General features: G+C 38.0%; 1 protein-coding gene across 1 annotated transcript in view; it reads left to right on the forward strand.

Moving 5' to 3' along the window:
- LCOR (ligand dependent nuclear receptor corepressor) overlaps positions 1-14309 on the forward strand; it is an 85696-nt gene that overhangs the window by 57595 nt on the left and 13792 nt on the right. The window lies entirely within an intron of this gene.

Here is a 14309-nt window from a genome sequence, read left to right on the forward strand (position 1 = left end):
TCTTTTTTGCTCACAGGTACAGTAGATTTATTAACAAATGACACGATGATGGTTCTGGCAGTATTCTCACTGATGTTGGTTGATCTGAACAGCCATTGTGTGTAGTGCCTTCAAATCACTTGTTGATTTATGGTAACCCATGGATTTTATAGGGTTTTCTTAGATAAGGAATATTCAGGAGTGGCATTGAATGTTTGCCTTTCTTTTTTCTGGAAGCCATTCTGAGTCCCTTCAGGGCGATGGGGAAGGGGGGGGGGGGGAGAAATAAATAAATAAATAAATAAATAAATAAATAAATAAATATTATTATTTGCCAGGTCCCTTGTCTAAAAGACATCATCCTGCACCTGGTATTTGTTGGTGGTTCCCCACCTAAGTACAAACCAAAACTGAATGGTGCCTTTAAGATATGTGTGTGTGGTATGGTGATTTGAGTGTTGAAATAAGACTGGAGATCAAAGTTCAAATCATCAACTTGCCCAGTGTCACTTTGGGCAACTCATGCTCTCACAGCCTCAGAGAAAGGCAAGGATAAACTCTTTATGAACAAATATGGCGAAGAAAACCCCATGAATTGTTTCCCTTTAGGTCACCAGAAGTTGGAAATGACTTCAAGGTACACAACAACATCAACAAATAGTCATTGTATACATTTAGAACTTGTTTCTTTCAGTTGATTTGTTAAGTAGAACTGTGTTATATTTTGGGGTTTAGTTTCTTTGCAACTCTGACAGATAAGGGAAAATACTGGGATATATGACTTAAAAATAATGAGAAATAATACCCAAGGAAGACATAAGGCGTCTTTCATTTATCAATTCCATACATTTTGTCTGAAAAATATTTTAGTAGTGATATGTTTATCAGAACGCTGTTACTTTTTTGTTGTTCCTCGGGATATAATGAATCCCAGGCCTCACTATATGAGTTCATGTTTAGAGAAAGTATTACTACTCAAAAATAATGGCTTAACTTGTGTTGATACAGGTTGGGCATCCCTTATTTGGAATTGCAAAATGCAACATCTGAAATTGTCCACCTTTCCTTTCTGATGGTTCAGTGTACACAAACTAGATTTTATGCACAAAAATATTTAAAGTGGTGTGTATTTAACATTACCTTAAAATGATTCATGTAAGGTATACTGTATATAAAACATTAATGAATTTGATGTTCAGATATGGGTCCCATCTCCAAGATATCTCATTATATATGTATATGCAAATGCAGGTATTCCAAAATCTGGAAAAAAAAATCCTAAATCCAAATTCCTTCTGGTTCCAGGAATTTCAGATAAAAGATAGTCACTCTATATTATGTCAGAAAAGGTCATCAGAATCTACAAACAGTACTTTGAACTGTACTTAAAATTATGATTAATAGCATCCTTGAATTTGTAGGAGAGGCAAGAAGTAAGTCTAGGATAATCTACTGTTATTCTGGACTAGATGCTAGAGTAATGATTCCTATACTACTTATAAAACATTGCTGCTGGAACATGGCCATACAGCCCAAGAAACTTACAGCAATCCATTTTCATTATGTTCTCTGTACAGCGTGATCCACTGAACCCATGTAAAATTTTATATTTTTTGCAGCCCTGGCTGCCTCAGATGTACAGTTTACTGACTGCTGAAATAATTTATGCACCACTTTTTATTCCTTTTGGGTTTTTTTGACACACTCTTAACATCAACAAGACCCATAACCCACAACACGGTTATGTGAGTGGGAGAAGGCTCAGTTCACACTACCTTCCTCAGAGCCCTAGTAAATTAGGTAGTCCACTTTAGTCTTTTCCCTATCTGCATTTTAATGGGCACAGCTAATGTGCTTTAAAAGGCAAGTGCATTGGGACCTGTTTGTGTATGTGTGCATGAGAGAGAGAGAGAGAATGAGAGACTACATCAAGGCATCAAAGTTAGCAGCAGTCTGCACCACAATGATATTGTTGAGCAATTCATTTTCTTGGTTTAGCTTTTGCTATTGTGGGAGAAGGGGACATTTTATACTTTATTTAGGGACACTTGTGGGGGTCACACTACAGTACTTTCTTTTTGATGGCCTGATCTCCACTGTAATTGGTTCATTTAAGCAACATACTCAAAAGCTTTTTGTTTCTTTCTACTTATTGTAGTTTGCAAACTATTCTGCTCCGTTTTTCCCTACTGGCCACACTTGCAAATTATTAATAACTAGCGAAACATTCTATCATTGTGCAAATCATATTTGTGTGTTCATGTGTGTGGGCAGTGGAGGCAATAGTATGTTGACATCTCACATCACAGTTCTCCATTTTCAAAAAGTAGATACTGGATTGGGAAAAAGTACATTGCTAAGAAAATTAAGAATTGGGAAAGGAATAAATTGGAGCCAACTACATATGTGAAGCAAAATTTTTCACATTTGAAAAAAATCAAACCTCTATCAGCACTGAGGAGAGAGGAAGATAACAAAAAGGTGTAATTATTGTTAGTGCATAAACAAAACATACTACATGACTGTGGACACACCTTGGTACATCCTCCAGGATTGCAAAGGAAGACAAACTCTTTAGATGGCTGCTCCATGATGACTGCAGATTTTTTTTTCTTGCTGTAGTATTATCTTCAAATATAGTGCAGCATTTTCACAAAGCCATCAGTCGCAAATTACATCAAGAAATATGTGTGTAAAGGGATCAGTGTGTCCCTAGATTTGAGAACTCGCTATTATATTATTTATGCTCATGGCTTTCTTTCTTTATGTTGCTTGGAAAATGTATTTCCAGAAAAATTATCAAGCCATTGTTTCTGGGAAGTTCAAGCAATTCTAAATAGACCAGTCAACGCCAGGAAGAACTATGTGTTCCAGTAGTTTCCTAGAATATTTTCAGGAAATCAAAGTACAGTGTTTAAAAGGGGGAGATTATTTATACATGTGTCTTTGAGGATTTCCATGCATGTATCTGAGAAATTCCAGATTTTTCAAATTCCTGTACTCTCAACATGAAAAAAAGTTATGGTGAACATCCACATAGGCAAAATATTGCAACACAATGAGAGATTTGTTGGGCAAGATGCACTATGAGCTAAGTATTATGCCTATCAATGTGTTTCTTCAAATGTTTTCTTCCACTTTATAGAATGAAAATTGCACACAATTAGACGGGAGGACGGAACAAGGAGAATTAAAGTGTTCCTTTCTCCTTCTCTTATATTGACTAATGTATGTGAAAAAGTAAGTTTCTTTTTGCCTGCATTAGAATTTGTGAACTGTGAACTGTTTCAAAAATATCCTCAATGAAGTGGAGTATTTATTCCATGAATTTATCTGAGTAAAAATCATCAGTTCCTTTCATTACAGCATCTGGCATGCTTCAACAGGTCTGGTGGCAGGTGCTGATAGTAACAGCCTGTTTCTGAACACCTTTGCTTGGAAATTCATTCCATTAAATTTTGGGTGTTTGACTTCCTCATAAGTGTGGTTTACTAACTGAATCATGCATCATTAGTGCCTTTGAAAGCACAGGAGACTGAGTAGCCATGTTCTTCTGTGATTAATTAATTTGAACTCTCTCTCTCTCTCTGTATATTTTATATACTCCCAAACACTGAAGTTTTATTACAAATCCTTACAGCTGCTGTATTCTGTAAGTGCCGGCATACCTTCTTACAATGTGTTCTGAAACTCCATGTTCCTCTGTGTACCAAGGATATTTGATCCCAAGAATTGGAAATGCTACACAATCCAACAATGGCTTATTTATAATTCACAAACACAGCTATTGGTGCAGTTTGTTATAGTTGAGGAGAGAAAAAAATAAGACCTGACCGTAGAAGATGCAGGTGGTGATATTATTACACAATTACAAACTTCCCCTGAATTTGTTTAGTTTATTTTCCTTCACAGAACTACATATAGAAACTGCATATTCCTCTCAACATGAAATAATATAGGTGATAAGTCAAGGCTAGATTTACCTTTCTTTCTGCCTGTAAGGTGTTCACTGTCATCTGAGTAAGGAGTGTTGTGCACAATTTTAATGTCATGGCGTTACCTTTGGAAAAATGTATCTTGGTGTGACCTTTCCTTTGAGCTCTTTTGTGATAAGTCTTTAACTTTACAGTTGTAAAAAAACACATTCTGTTTGAAAAAAATGTTTTATATTTGTAAAAGCCTCAGTCAAATTTATTCAACAATGTAAGACTTCAAATAGCGCAATTTTTCATACCCAAGATTTAGAATGTATTTCTTGTTAGTTGTTTAATTAATTAACTCTGGTATGATCCAGAGTAAAAAAGATTTCATGTCTTCACATTTGGGACAGTTTTCAGTCTATTTAAAAAATAAAGCAAACTCTGTAGTCTTTAGTCCTGTTGGAGTCTTGTGGAGGAAGGAAAACATCTGTAATTTTAAATAGGTGGTAATCTATTTGGGAAGCAAAAAAAAAAAAGAGGCAATAAAAGGCAGTCATCATTGTTCCAACACTGACAATTTTCCTCATTTAAAAATGTTTCCATTTTCCATGTCTACTTAAAATGGTTTTTCTGTCTGATACTGTTTAGTCAAGGGGATTCAGATTTTCACCAATGAACAATTTTCACTTTTTTTAAAAAATCACAAAGCCACAGTTGTTGAGGTTCATGTAATGCCTAGATAATAGAAAAAAATATTTTTTGCGCCTACTGGCACAGCGGGTTAAACCGCTGAGCTGCTGAACTTGCTGACCGAGAGGTTGGCAGTTCGAATCCAGGGAGCAGGGTGAGCTCATGCTGTTAGGCCCATCTTCTGCCAACCTAGCAATTCAAAAACATGCAAATGTGAGTAGACCAATAGATACCGCCTTGGCAGGAAGGTAACGGTGCTCCATGCAGTTATGCTGGCCACATTACCTTGGAGGTGTCTACAGACAATACCAGCTATTTGGCTTAGCAGTGGAGATGAGCACCACTTCCTAGAGTCAGACATGACTAGACTTAATGTCAGGGGAAACCTTACCTTACTTTACCTATTCTTAAGTAGCATGAAATACAGAAGATAGCTGTATAATCATATTGCTGTACCTGCTCATTTTCATCAAAAATGCTTAATCGTAGAACATGGCAGTAACTCATAACACTTATGACATATTTGCATGAAGTACATTTGTTGCAAGAGACAAACACATGCTTAAAGATGTAAAAATTTGTATGTATCTATTGCAATCAAAGAGATTACTTGACTCTGTATGACATAACTCATTGGGATATGCTAGGCACCTCAACATTTGACTGTGGTTTTGGTTCTCTTTCAAGTTGCTGTGCCAGTTTCAAGTCAAAATTCCAAATCATTCATACATAGATACCAAAAGTGTTGCAGTGTTACCATAGTTGATCCATTAATAATAGATAAATATACTGCAGGCTTCTAAGTCTGGACTAACTTGGTGATTCAAACCTCCTCCCTCCCAAACCCACAGTCAGTTCATTTCTTCTCTGATTTAATGCCTGGGCAGGAAATTGGTGGTATGAAGATGGCACCTCTTTGGCACTTCCTTTAAGGTAGACTCTCCCCAGACAAAGTGCTCAACATAGTCAATCCAGGAAAAACCTTTAAAAAGCACTGATCTTCTCCGTTCTTCTGGCTATAGTGGCAGCTTTTTGTTGCCACTCCGCTTTGATAGGGAGAACCGAATTGGTTAGTACTTCTTTTATAGTAGGCTCTCCTTGAACAAACTCTTCTATGCCTGACCATCTGCCCTCAGTTATCTGCAGTCAGCCCACTTGTCTCCTTAGAGAACATGGAGAGAAGGAGGAAAAGAGCCAACTATGGGCAAGCCATGAAGAGTAGCTGGAGGAGGCATGCAGAAGGCAAGAAACCATCCACCTCTCCAGCAACAGCAGAGAATCCAGCAGGAAAATGGTAGTGATGGCAGGTCTTTGGTGCTACTTTGGTTAGATCTCCTTACAAAGACAAGATAGTGCTGAAGAACCGCCACCATCATTTTCATGCACAGGCTTTCTGTAAGGCTAGAAATGCCACCATGGCAGACAGAGGCATCCAAATGACCAATGTATACATTAATTCAAGCATTATGGGTCTGTTTTTTAGCATACATTTTTGGCCCCACACACAAGTGCATATTATAAGTCTGCCCACCTAGAAAAATGTTCCAGGTAAATTCATTGTAAGATTTTTTCCATAGAGAAATATCTGAATTCAGCCATGTTTGTCATCTGTGTGACTCATGTGGTATAGCTGTAGGAGAAGGTTATTTGTATGAATCAGAAGGTGTACAAAGTCAAGTTTGGGAAATTAAATCAACTGATTAAAATGACATTAGTATCCTTTTAAAAGAGAAAGGGATTGGTGAAAATCCCCTCCCACAATACATTTCCAAAAATAGCATTGATTTTCTGAAAGTAAACTCTGGTATAGCGAGATCTTTGGAGACTGAAATATCAGTGCTAAAATATTTAACTTAAGCCTATTAGCCTTAACCCAAATCATTCATTTCGGTTATGTCCACTTATGCAAATCCAGTAATATTTAAGCAAACAATGTAGAATAATTCAGTTTAATAATTTGAGTAATATTACGAGGAACCAGTATGTTCAAATAGCTGAAATCTTCTGGACACAAGGGAAACTGCCAATAGGCAAGCAACCCAGATAGAATACAGTCAGCCTTTGGTATCCACTGGGTTTTAGTTCCAAAACCCACCATAGATACCAGTATCCATGGATACTCCAGTCCCATTATATACAGTGGCATAGTAAAATGGTGCCCCTTATATAAAATGGAAAATTTAGCTTCTGTTTCTGGGAATTTTCTAAGGAGTGGGGATATTTTCAAACTTTGAATGGTGGAAATCTTAGATGCAGTATCTGGGAAGGCAGAGGGCCAACTGTATTGGCCCTATACGAAAAGCTCCAGTTTTAGACGAGTTAAGGTAATAGCCAGAAAGGGTCTTGAAGCTGTTAAGGAAGATTCTTGCAAGGGAAAGTAATTGGTCATTCTGACTCTGTACCTCAGCGTCTCTCCTGGCTTTCTGAAGTGGTAGGGATAACTTTGGATCCTAGAAAAGAAGCAGAAGCGAAGTGATAGGGATAACTTTGGATCCTGGAAAAGAAGCATAGCCATGCACTGCAGAGAAGTTCCATCTTTTGAGTCCAAATAGGTACTGAGTGTTTTAAACATCTCACAGTCATAAAAGGTGTGCAGTTAGTCGTTAATATTGTGATAGATTGCATATTTGCCTTTTAAAAAATCTATTCCCCTCTCATCACCAAGGCCATAAAATAGATTTTGCAACTTATCCTTTTGAGAAAAGTTCAGCCCATAGACCAGATACAGATTCCAACTCCATTTTTGTTTCCCCAAATCTCTCCCAACACCTGTGAAACCATTTAAATTGCTCAAGTGAAGAAAATGGCTTGATAATACCCAAAAGGTTCCAAAATTTGTTGGGTTAAGATTCTCCTTATCACACAATTTCCTAAACCTAAAAAACTTTATAATCAATGCCTAGAATTTACTTCTACTTGCTTTAGGGTCCCAGTTTTGACAACAAATTCAGAAATGCAGTCTTGGGTGGTAGTGCAGGAACAAAAATAGGCTCCTGCTTTAGTTGTCCACCCCATTTCAACCAGAAACAAATCTTTCAGGGACTTCAGTTCTCCTTCAGTTCTGTCCTTGAAGCGCCTTTATCTGTGTTTGAGGAAGGATCAGGTGGTTTTGACCTTTCATATATTTTTGGATTGCAACTCCCAGCACCTTTGAGGTTCATTATGTTTATCCAAGGACTAGTGGGAATTGTAATTAATCAATATCTGGATAGCCCACTTTTGGTTCATGATGAAACAAAATCTGAGGAAGCCAGAGAGATCTTATTTCTGGAGGAAAAACCAGGAAGAATATGCAATTAAGGAACCATGTGCTTCCCATTCCACTACTGCTATATCTTCATAGAATCCTAGAGTTGGAAGGGGTCCTATAAGCTGCCAGGTTCACTCCCCTTCTCCATGCAAGTCTTGTTTGAGCAGAAGTTCCTGTCCATGTGCAGAGTCTCCATGTGGGCAGGAACTGCTCCTTTCGAGCACTAATATTTATGTAGAGAGTCCCCCCTCAATCAGAAGCTGCTTCTTTTCTATGCTTTTTACATAAAGAAAACAACTCTGGAAGATGGTAGGACTAGGTGTTCCTTTCTTCCCATGTTGATCTAAACTGGATAACTTACACCTGAATATGGTTAAGGTTAGTTCCACTCGTCTTGTTGTGTGCCTTCAGGTTAGATGGCATGATGGAGTCAACAGTAAGATGACTCCATCATGGGATTTTCTTGGCCACCTTTGTTCAGAGGAGAGCTCTACCTTTGCCTTCCTCTGAGGCTGAGAGAGCATGACTTCTCCAAGGTCTCCTAGTGGATATCCATGGCTGCGAGTGGAATCAGACCTTAGTTTCCTAATCAGTACCCAACATTAAAATCAGTGAGACATTTTAGTCAGAACTAATAGAAGCCATAACTTGGGTAGTTACTTAGAGAAGAATTACTATAGGGGCATGTTGAAGCTACTTATAAACAAGCAGGATGATGCTCTAGAATGGAGAGAGTCATCATACCCCCCCCCCCCCCCAAAAAAAAAAAGGTGGCCATAGCATGCCATTATATTCATTTTTCTTCAGAGGAAGCTGCTTTTCACTTTGGGGAGTCGAAAGTGTGACGAGTATCACCTAGATCAGTGGTTCTCAACCTGTGGGTCCCCAAATGTTTTGGCTTTCAACTCCCAGAAATCCTAACAGCTGGTAAACTGGCTGGGATACCTGGGAGTTGTAGGCCAAAACACCCTGGGACCCACAGGATGAGAACTACTGGTGTAGATCCAACTCAATCCATTTGTGATTTTTGTAATCCATAAAATATTTCTTACAGGGTTCATCATTTATATTTTCAGATATACATAGATATGTGCATACACACACATACACAAACACATAGAGTTTGAATTCTTCACTTAGAAATTTTTCAGTGTTTGAGAGTTGTTGTTTTCTTTTAAAGCTTTCCAGAATTCTTCAGTTTGCATTAAGCTCTTGTTTGTATTTGTATTTTACAAAGGCACTTCACACGGTCATGGTTGCTTCCACGAAACCCAGCTGTAAATAGTGGTGTTTGTACTATCAGCGGCAGGAACACAGTGCATTTGCTCTCATGGGTTGGGGGGGGGGGGGGGAGGTTATGAAAAGCTCCCTAACGTCCTTGATAATCAGAAAAATTAGCAAGGACTATTGTGAAAAGCCCTTGAAAAAGAAGCAGTACGTGGGTTCATATTTCAACATGAAAAATCTCCACTGGTTTTAAAGGGATGGACTGAATGATAACGTTTTTCAATTAGCCGCAAGAAGGCTGTTAGATGCGTCACAGCTGGTGATTAAAATGTTGTGTTGGGAAAAGGTGGGGGAGAGAACAGAACACACTAGAAAGAAAGAGAATGCAGAGATCAGGTACAATGGATTGGGTGGCTCCCCTGACTTGGTTTAAATTCACCCAATGAAGGCGACGTTGGGTTTTTGTTTAGTTTTGGCAGGGGAGGGTTGGTAACCTAACCAAAAATCCATACTCTGAAGGGCTAAAATTTTGGCTTCCTGTCTTTGTTGTAGTAAAGCCAGCTTTTTCTTAAAGGAAATTGTGGATTGCTACAACAAACACTATCGGCTAAATTTTCTTCACTCCCATGTAGAGTTCATTTATCTAAAAGACCTTGTCAGAGACAAAAGAAATAAAAGGAATTTCAGAAATAACTGTTTTTATGTTAAACATTTATCTTTGTATAGAACTGCGTGCAAAGAGGCTTTTCTCCCCCTTTCAAGGTGTGTTTCTACCCACGCATTTCCTGATTCACAGAATCTTTCCTGCCAGGCATTTCAGTGACCAGCCCATCTTGAGGAAAGGTGTAAAGCACTGTAATTCTGAAGCATAAGCCAGCTTTCTTGAAATGCACCAAATACTAAAACAGAAGCAGCTCTTTACTGTCAACAGAGGTTGTTTTGTTGCATTTCTTATGTCTGTAAATGAGTAGACAAATGCACTGGCTGCATCCTAAGTGATTCAATAACCTTTTCCCTTTTCTAAAATCATTTGTATGAGAATTTTTGCATGGATAAATGGTGCCATTGGATTTATAAAAATACTTTTAATAATGCCCCTTCCTTCATTCAGAAATAATGGTGTGGATTTGATTTAGCTTTGGGGTGACAGATAGCTTTGGATAGGCTGTCTGTTTGGGGTTATTATCTGGAAAATTCTCTGTTAGCAGTTTGCAAAGAGGTGAGGTGTTGCATCTCTGTGGTGTAAATCTTGTGCTGTCTGGGTTCAAGGCTAGATTTTTTCCTATGACAAACTTTGATTTTTAAGAAGCGAAGCTTAATTTGTCCCTTCATCTTGAAGCACAAGCTATAGTTTTATTACAACAGAATGCTAGGGCTACCACATCTGACAATCTGTCTGGTAAGTTAGCTTCTGAAAACATTAGGGGGAGGGAGAAAACTCTCTCCCTGGTGAGGGAGAGCGCGAGAAGAAATAAAAATCCAGGGTTGGGTTTTATAAGTTTATAGCTATGTCTTGTTTTTTTTACAGAGCTATAATCGTGATGCTTAGAATGATCTGAAAGGAACAGAAACACTTAGCCTTGAACTTTTGTTCTGCTGCTGCTTCTTGTGCCTCTGAGGTACAAAACATACCTGTAAACTTATAATCTCTCGAGCTGATCTTTGAAGGGGCTAAATGGTGATGGAAAGGTTGCATGTGCTGAATAGTGAGAAACTTTAAGTGGAGTGGGTGGTAAATTGGACTTTTTGTGGATAAATATATAGCAGCTCTGGTAGGATGTGGAAGGATGTATTTCTCCTTTTCTTCTCTATAGCTGGAGAAGATGCATGCATTTTGGTTTTATTAAGCAAGAAGGAAAAGAATAGGGGTGTTCTGTTTGTTTTGTTTGCAAATCCAAAGGTTCTTTATCAGTCTTTAAATAAGGGCCCCACTGCATTAGAGAAAAATTCTGTATTTCAAAAAACATATTCCCACAGGTAAATCCTCCATCGAAACTAAAGATTACATTGTTCCCACTGCATCTTAAGCTTTCTCTGGCCTAACAATGACTGTCAGTGCTTACGGGTTCTAAAATGCTCTTTATTAGCATGTTTGCATCTTTCAGAACAAAAATAAACAAACAATTTAGCCTGTACATTTACAGATTTGTGCACACATACTAATTGAGAACAGAATAGCAACCAGTGACAGCTCTGTGCAAATAGATATGCTTTGGCATCCAGCTATGCAAATAGCTCTACAGCCCAGCAAATTCTGAAAAGCATTAATTGTGGCACTGCGACTGTTGCATGGCAACCGTTGTGTTTGTACAAATGACAGATACTGCCCTTTGAATTTTCTCCTCCCTGATACTTGGGGGGCAAGATGGATTAAGAAGCAGTGACAACTGATCTGGGAAAGCTGTACAGGTGCTATGGGTATTATTATTATTATTATTATTAACTTTATTTGTACCCCGCTAGCATCTCCCGAAGGACTCGATGCGGTTGGGTACCCAAAGTCAGGGGACAATATGGTTCAATCTGCTTACAGATGATCTCCAGCTTCTTACATTTTATGTTCAATGTTTGCTTGTTTTTTAATGGATAGGATGGCAGTCATGAAAAAGGATGCAGTTTCAGTTCTCTCATCCACATTTCTCTCCCACCTGCTTGCAAAGCAACTTTCTTGTTTAGAGTCACGACAAATGTGGGTGGAAATTGAACAAAAGAGACCAGAGTCACAAGCACATCCTTTTTTCATGATGCTGTCTTTGTCAAAGAGACAGTAGTCTTCTTTAAGTGTGGACAACCTCAACTGTATCCTCATTCCTTCTAATAAATCATGACTGCAGTACCTATGGCAGAATCAAATAAATGTTTTTAGCACATCTCTTGTTCATTTGAACTGGGGGGATGTATAAAGTATGCCCCTTCAGATATTGTTTGATTGCAGCTCCCATGAGTTCAAGCCAGATAACCAAAGGTGAGGAACGCTAGTGATTCCAGTCCATTAATATTTGGAGTGCCACACTTTATCCAGTCCAATTTTAAACACTCAGTAAGTAATTATTTCAATGAATAATATTAACCCTCTTGAGGCTGCAACTCTAAGTGCACTTACTTGTGAGCAGGTTCCATTAAAATCAGTTTGACTTCTAAGTAAATATATATAAGATTAGTCCTCCAAATTCCAAATATTTCTTTAATAATTAGAATCTAAGTACTTTAACAAATGGAAGTTGGCAGGATCAGGGGAATGGTGGTAAGAAACCATGACCCATGAATTCCAGTCTGAGTGCCTAAATATGGCAGCATTGTGTAAGCAAGTAGAGAAGTTAAAACATGAGAGAGTTATTCACCCTGTGAGAATGCCTTTTCAGGATTTAATTTAGGTGAGATCTACTGATCAGAGTTTCTTGTTGTGATTTTGGAGTCTTGTTTAAAGTTCATTTTCTTCTTTCTTCATATCGAAATGAAGTATAAAATTAGGGAAAGGTAGTGAGAGGACATTACTTCAAGAGCACCATCATTTTGGAACATCTGCTTCTGAAGTGCACCTTACTTTTACTCCCCTTATACATATGAGTTCATCTTTCTGATTTAACCGCCCATGTTTTCTGGCTACGACTATAATTCTAAGCATACTGAATGTGGTGGGATATTCCATTGAAATTTGTGAGTCAAGATTACCTCTGTGTAGACATGTTCAGGATTAACCTGCAATTGCTTTGTAGGGGTATGTTCTATGTTTCCAACCCTCCTTCTGTTTGCTTTGTCAAAGAACTCTTCTGATTTCTTCAGCAGTACTTATCAGTCCGCCCAATGAACATATCAATTATTTGGGTGTCTTGATTTAAGCACTGAAATTCAGTCGGTAGCCACACCTAGGATAGACACTGGCTTAACCTTTAGAGTTGATTCTGCTCTGGTTGGAACTGGGAACCAGAATATGAACTAAAACTTAGACATATTTCAGATGCTGTTGCAAGTCAAAGCACAACAGAAATAGAAAAAGTCCAGAATAGATGCACAATAATTGTCCTATGGTTTGTGCTATAGTAAGAGAAGAAGAAACAGGAAAATGTGGATTTTCTGAATTGATAATCTGGATTATATGGCTGTGTAGAAGGGGCTTTACAGGTAATCAGGGCTTTAGTTCTCTCAGGAAAAAAACTGTGTTTGGAATGTACACTCTCAAAATATATGATCGGATGTTTCTCCATTGAAAGCAAGCCATATATCCCAAAATAGAAGACTGGCATGTCTGGATGCAACTTACCTCCATGGCATCTAGTTTTTGAAAGGCCAGGAATATGTTTGCATGATAGAGCATTCTGTTATTTTGGGGCACCCCCCACCCCAGAAGTTCAAGGAGATATAGCCTAGAAGCAGGTTTATGATTTTAGTTGCTGTTTGTAAAAATTAAACTTAAATCCTCCTGAAAAGTTAGCAAATGTTTTCTTCCATTTGGAGATCTAGGATTAGTAGTAAGTCAAATGATCACAGTTGGTCTCAAATATAATCAAACCATCTTGCTGTGTGAATGAGCCTTGCACTCATATGGTCTTCTTCTCTCACATCTCCAATTCAATTAAATATTTTCCTTTAGGACACATTTCAGTTTGATTTTATATTTGAATGCAAACTATGGTCTGTGCTTTCCCTCCAGATGTGAAGGCGCTGTGGATGAGTAGCTAGTTCACACGTAGCGGCAAAGTGTAATTTGTGCTAAAGAGGATTAATTGAAAGGATTAAGGGGAAGGGGACAGCAGGAGCACAAATATTGTGTACCTAGCATCAGACCACAGTTTGGAATTAATATCTGAACCTCTCCAATCTCCAATCTCCAACAAAATCAAATTTATAATTAATTTTATGACCCGATTTCTCTTGTTATATTGGTTGTCTGACTTGTCCCCATATGCTTTATTTACTGATAAATAGAAATGTTATCACAGAGGCTTATTTCAAAAATGTACTAATGTAGAAGCACTATGAGGTCTTAGTGTGTCTTGAGTTAGGTTTAGCCTTCATTTTAAATTATTTTTTTCTTAAGGGAGAATGTTTAACTATCTTACATAATTAATGGAAGAAAAAAAATTTAAACACCTATGAACGATCCAACTGTTGATTGAATTACCATCAGTAGATATCACTACAACTATCTCTAGCGTGGCATATCAACTGTGCTAAAATCCTAACCAATTGATAGAGTCATAAGAGTTGGAAGAGACCACATGGGCCATCTAGTCCAATCCCCT

This window comes from Anolis sagrei, chromosome 3 (assembly GCF_037176765.1).
Source record: "Anolis sagrei isolate rAnoSag1 chromosome 3, rAnoSag1.mat, whole genome shotgun sequence".
NCBI lineage: Eukaryota > Metazoa > Chordata > Lepidosauria > Squamata > Dactyloidae > Anolis > Anolis sagrei.